Source organism: Lycium ferocissimum, chromosome 8, assembly GCF_029784015.1.
Source record: "Lycium ferocissimum isolate CSIRO_LF1 chromosome 8, AGI_CSIRO_Lferr_CH_V1, whole genome shotgun sequence".
Lineage (NCBI taxonomy): Eukaryota > Viridiplantae > Streptophyta > Magnoliopsida > Solanales > Solanaceae > Lycium > Lycium ferocissimum.
Genome location: NC_081349.1, coordinates 4,151,207 through 4,157,369, shown reverse-complemented (window position 1 = coordinate 4,157,369; position 6,163 = coordinate 4,151,207). Strand labels below are relative to the sequence as shown.

Here is a 6,163-nt window from a genome sequence, read left to right as displayed (position 1 = left end):
AGGACTCTTGAGCCAAATCCAAGTGGAAGCCCTCCAAAAAGATGTTTTTAAGTTACGTTTTCGGGTGATCTGACTTCGGAAGGCCATAACCCCATCATTATTTGGGAATTTGGGAAAACTCTAAAAATAAAAGTTGTAGATAATTGAAATAAATTTCCAACCATATGTCGTGGGCCTTCATGTGACATAGGAATAAAACGTTATGGACGTTTTAAGGCGGGAAGGTCAAGCTGGGCAGTGGGCTCAGCCCAACCCGCCTCAAGGTCGGTGGGAACCGACCCAAGACCCATATATAAGGGATAAATTGATACAAATTCATTCATTTACACATCAAGCAGTCCACAAACTTTTAGAGAGATATAGGAGAGCTAGAGAGAGAAAGTGGAGAATCAATCAAGTTCGAGGCCCCGAATCCCGTGGCTCGTGAAGGATAACGTGTAGTACGAGTTGTCATCGTCATTTTAAGCCAATTATTGAGCTTGGGGGATGATATTTCATGGTGGAGCTGCTGCTAAGGTATGTATAGGGTTCCTTTTATGTTATTAAAGTGTTTATTTAGAGTTTTAACGGATTAGAACGGAGGAAATAATGTTAAAAGCTCGTTTGGCATTTTTGGGAAGTTTATGGGGGGGGGGGGGGCTGTTTTAGTGGAGTTAATTGGAGGGAAATATTTGAGTTATGATGTATATTGATTGTCGATATTGTTGTTTGATGTTGTAGCTGATAATTTAGTTGAATTGAATTTTCGGGTTTGTCCAGTTTTAAAAGGAAATGCTGTCAAAATTTCGTTAGAAATAGAGATAAGTTTAAGGGATTGATCATAAGGATATATATTGGATTGATTGTTGGTAAATTGATATTATTGATAGATTAGCGTGACCCGAAGATGGACTATGGTTAACTGGAAAGCGGCAAAGGTATGTAAGGCAAACTTTTCTTCCTTTGGCATGATTCTTGTTGTTATTCATTTTATATGTACTCCATATGATTCCATTCTTAGACGAGTAAGTTCTAAATGTTTCTTGTGATGGCTTATTGATACTTTACTCCTATTATGTTTCGAAAGGAACACCCATAAGGTGTCACGTTGAGTTGTGTATATGGTTTTACTAATGATTTCGAGTAAATGAGTTTTATACTAAAGGAAACATAAAGTTTAATTTTCAAAACCACTCCGAAGGGGGTGCGAGATTTTACTACTTTATTTCATTTACGATTTCTATTTACATTCCATAGTATCATCCCTTTGTATTGATATGATCATTTATTCTTTGGGTAGGGCAATAAGATGAAATTGAGTAGAATATAAGTAGTAAGAATTTCATAACAATTCTACCCTTAAACCTAGAAGTATGTCCTCCTAAGTCTAGTGAGATACAAATTTGATAACTTCTTATGAAAGACTAAGGCTAATAACTGGATTGTGATGAATTGATTAGTGACTTATGATATGAATTGAAATTGATATTTATGGATAGATTTTGTGGTGATATGATGGTGATATTTAGCCGGAAGCGGCTGCCCGAAGGGGCCACCTTAGCTAAGCCGGAAGCGGCCATCCGAAGGGACTATTGTGATACTAGCCGGAAGCGGCTGTCCGAAGGGACCATTCTGTTAACATGTCGGAAGCGGCATGTGTGTTGGATTGCATTATTTACTTAAAGATTGTTTTGAGACTTCATGAGCACATTTATGTTTTTTCCAGTGAAGGCTGCAAGTATTGAGTTAGATTGTGATTTCTTCTCTCTTAAGTCAAATTATGATTATGATTTGTTACCACCTTACATACTCAGTACATTGTCCGTACTGACGTCCTTTTACTCCGGGGACGCCGCGTTTATGCCCGCAACCCCGATTATTTAGCAAGGTGTTAAGTGTATAGCTAGAATGCTTGGACGTCTCGGGATTGGAAAGTTCCACCTCATTTTGGAGCTATGCGTCGAGTCATGTATAGATATGTATGATTATGGGTATGTCGGGGCCTTGTCCCGACTCATGATGTTCGCCTTACTTCTTAGAGACTTCGCGACGGTCCGTGGTATGTTTGTCGAGATATCGACAAAGTGATGTCAGTTGAGTCATTTGTGGATTTTAAAAGAATATGTATTTTAGATTATTTCAATTGGTTTAAAGTACTTATTTGATTGAAAGTTTTCATAACCATTATAAAGATAATGATTTCTATTTGGAAAAGTTTTATGTTCTTTAAAGTTTTTGAAATGACAGGTTTTGATTGAGCGAATGTCAAGGGTTCGCTCGACTCTGGTGAGAGTTGGGTGCCCGTCATGCCCTACCACTGTTAGGGTGTGACAAAGTGGTATCAGAGAAGTTCGTTCTAGGAGTTGTCTGCAAAGTCGTGTCAGGTAGAGTCTTGTTCATGGGTTTCTTGTCGACCACACTTATGAACAGGAGGCTACAGGGCATCTTGGATGGTTTCCCTTCATTCGATTATTATAGATTGTGCTATACAGCTGTGTTATAGGCCTTGAATCCTTGCCGCTAACTTTAAGATTTAAATTTTGATTAAGTGATTGTAAAGTGCAGTTATGATTGCGAAATTGGAATTACTTGTAAGAAAGGTAAGTTCTCTGGTGATTAATGATTGTTGTTTAAGGTAAGTGCTACAGGTTAAGGAATGCAGTAAGAAAGATATGCTTCTTATCGAATTGAGAATGTCATTGTGAAGAGCATTTTTACAGGTATGTATAGGGTGTTGTAATATGATTGTGGCCCTATGAGGCAAGTTGATATATTTTGATTATGGCCCTGTGAGGCAAGTTGATATATTTTGATTGTGGCCCTGTGAGGCAAGTTGATATATTTTGATTGTTGCCCTCTGAGGCTTGTTGGTTAGCTGTATACAGGTGGGTAGTACAAATTACAGAGGAGGTTCTGCCAAAATTTTGTTAAAATTGATTGTGATCAGGCATATATATGTGTGCTATGATCAAGCAAGATACACAAGTGTAAACCGAAGAATGAAAGGTTAATAATAGTTGTAAATCAACCGAAAGGAGGTTATAAGACAGGTTCCGAATGAGTTTGAGAGTTAGGTTGAAATTACTCGAGGATATAGAAGTGAGTCGAGGGTTAAGTTAAGTTGTCTCGGGGATTAGAGTAAGGTTGATGAACTAAGATTAATGTGATTTGAATAATGTGATAAGATTACGAGAAAAGACTTAAGAGGGGAAGCAATGATAAGCAAGGAGTCATTCGAGAGGTGAGTTAGTATAAAAAAAGAGTAAGCTTAAACGAGTAAAGAATGAAACAAGGAAGAGAAAGAAACATGATGATATGTGTTTGCGGAAAGGGAGTAATGTGTCCCTCGTAGAAATCAATATAACTGAAAGCATCAATGAGGTTAAGGGAAGTTGAAGCATATAGAGGAAAGATAAGTATCGAAAAGGACCTTAGTTATTGTGAAGGGGTGAGTGATATTAGTAAGTGTTGGAATTGCATACGAGTATTAGTCTTCATTTAACATTCGAGGACGAATGTTTCTAAGAGGGGAAGTATGTTACACCCCAGAAAATTTCGCGTTACTGAGGCTGCAGACGGCTTAATGTGAGCTCAAGGAGGAGCAAATATTACAAGTATAAAGGATGTAATTCTACTGTATTAGCATGAGGATAGCCTGAGTATGATATCTGGAATTCGTACAATATGATTGGAATGATACGTTAAAAGATATATAGCCCTCGTAACCATAAGCTGAGGTGGGGCCCACATGATGGGGTTTTTATAAAGGACATATGAAAAGTTATATGGACAATATATGTGAAGTTAAACTCAACTCAAGAAGGACCCTTGAGCCAAATCCAAGTGGAAGCCCTCTAAAAAGATGTTTTTAAGTTACGTTTTCGGGTGATCTGACTTCGGGAGGCCATAACCCCATCATTATTTGGAAATTTGGGAAAGCTCTAAAAATTAAAGTTGTAGATAATTCAAATACCTTTCCAACCATAGGTCGTGGGCCTTCATGTGATATAGGGATAAAAATTTATGGACATTTTAAGGCGGGAAGGTCAAGCTGGGCAGTGGGCTCGGCCAAACCCGCCTCAAGGTCGGTGGGAACCGACCCAAGACCCATATATAAGGGATAAATTCATACAAATTCATTAATTTAAACATCAAGCATTCCACAAACTTTTAGAGAGAGATATGAGAGTTAGAGAGAGAAAGTGGAGAATTAATCAAGTTCGAGGCCCCGAATCTCGTGGCTCGTGAAGGATAACGTGTAGTACGAGTTGTCGTCATCATTTTAAGCTAATTATTGAGCTTAGGGGATGATTTTTCATGGTTGAGCTACGGATAAGGTATGTATAAGTTTCCTTTTATGTTATTAAAGTGTTTAATTAGAGTTTTAACGGATTAGAACGGAGGAAATAATGTTAAAAGCTCGTTTGGCATTTTTGGGAAGTTTATGAAGGTGGGGCTGTTTCAATGGAGTTAAATGGATGGAAATATCTGAGTTATGATGTATATTGATTGTCGATGTTGTTTTTTGGTGTTGCTGATAATTTAGCTGAATTAGATTTTCGGGATTGTCCAGTTTATAAAGGTAATGCTGTCGGAATTCCGTTAGAAATAGAGATAAGTTTAAGGGATTGATTATAAGGATATATATTGGATTGATTGTTGGTAAATTGATATTGTTGATAGATTAGCGTGACCCAAAGATGGACTATGGTTAGTCGGAAAGCGGCAAAGGTATGTAAGGCAAACGTTTCTTCCTTTGGCATGATTCTTATTGTTATTCATTTTATATGTACTCTACATGATTCCATTCTTAGACGAGTAAGGTCTAAATGTTTCTTGTGATGGCTTATTGATATTCTACTCCTATTATGTTCCGGCGGAACACCTATAAGGTGCCACGTTGAGTTATGTATATCGTTTTGCTAATGATTTCGAGTAAATGAGTTTTATACTAAAGGAAACATAAAGTTTGATTTTCAAAACCACTCCGAAAGGGGTGCGAGATTTTACTACTTTATTTCATTTACGATTTCTATTTACATTCCATAGTATCATCCCTTTGTATTGATATGATCATTTATTCTTTGGGTAGGGCAATAAGATGAAATTGAGTAGAATATAAGTAGTAAGAATTTCATAACAATTCTACCCTCAAACCTGGAAGTATGTCCTCCTAAGTCTAGTGAGATACAAATTTGATAACTTCTTCTGAAAGACTAAGGCTAATAACTGGATTGTGATGAATTGATTAGTGACTTATGATTGAAATTGTGGATTCACTTAGCCGGAAGCGGCTGCCCGAAGGGGCCATCATTATTATGCCGGAAGTGGCCGTCCGAAGGGACTATTGTGATACTAGCCGGAAGCGGCTGTCCGAAGGGACCATTCTGTTAACATGTCGGAAGAGGCATGTGTGTTGGATATCATTATTTACTTAAAGATTGTTTTGAGACTTCGTGTGCACATTTATGTTTCTTCCAGTGAAGGCTACAAGTATGAAGTTAGATTGTGATTTCTTCTCCCCCAAGTCAAATTATGATTATAATTTGTTACCACCTTACATACTCAATACATTGTCCGTACTGACGTCCTTTTGCCTGGGGACGCTGCGTTCATGCCCGCAGCCCCAGATTGTTTGGCAGGTTAAGTGTATAGCTAGGATGCTTGGACGTCAGCTGGGATTGGCAAGTTCCACCTCATTTTGGAGCTGTGCTGAGTCATGTATAGATATGTATGATTATGGGTATGTCAGGGCCTTGTCCTGACTCATAATGTTCAGTTTACTTCTTAGAGACTTCTACAGACAGTGTCCTATGATATGTTTGTCGAGATGTCGACAAAGTGATGTCAGTTGAGTCATTTGTGGATTTTAAAAGAATATGTATTTTAGATTATTTCAATTGGTTTAAAGTACTTATTTGATTGAAAGTTTTCATAATCATTATAAAGATAATGATTTCTATTTGGAAAAATTTTATGTTCTTTAAAGTTTTTGAAATGACAGGTTTTGATAGAGCGAATGTCAAGGGTTCGCTCGACTTTGATGAGAGTCGGGTGCCCGTCATGCCCTACCACTGTTAGGGTGTGACAATGCCAATTTCATTTATTTTATGTATGTATGCATGATACTAATCTTAGTCAGCCTATGATACCTACCAGTACGTGTTGTTTGTACTGACCTACG

General features: G+C 37.7%; 1 long non-coding RNA gene across 1 annotated transcript; it reads left to right on the top strand.

The window, feature by feature from the left end:
- Positions 1-5,265: 5,265 nt before the first annotated feature.
- Positions 5,266-5,951, top strand: LOC132066576 (uncharacterized). Its single transcript, XR_009416857.1, has 2 exons — positions 5,266-5,472; positions 5,604-5,951. It is a non-coding gene; the product is annotated as an uncharacterized LOC132066576 (long non-coding RNA).
- Positions 5,952-6,163: the final 212 nt, after the last annotated feature.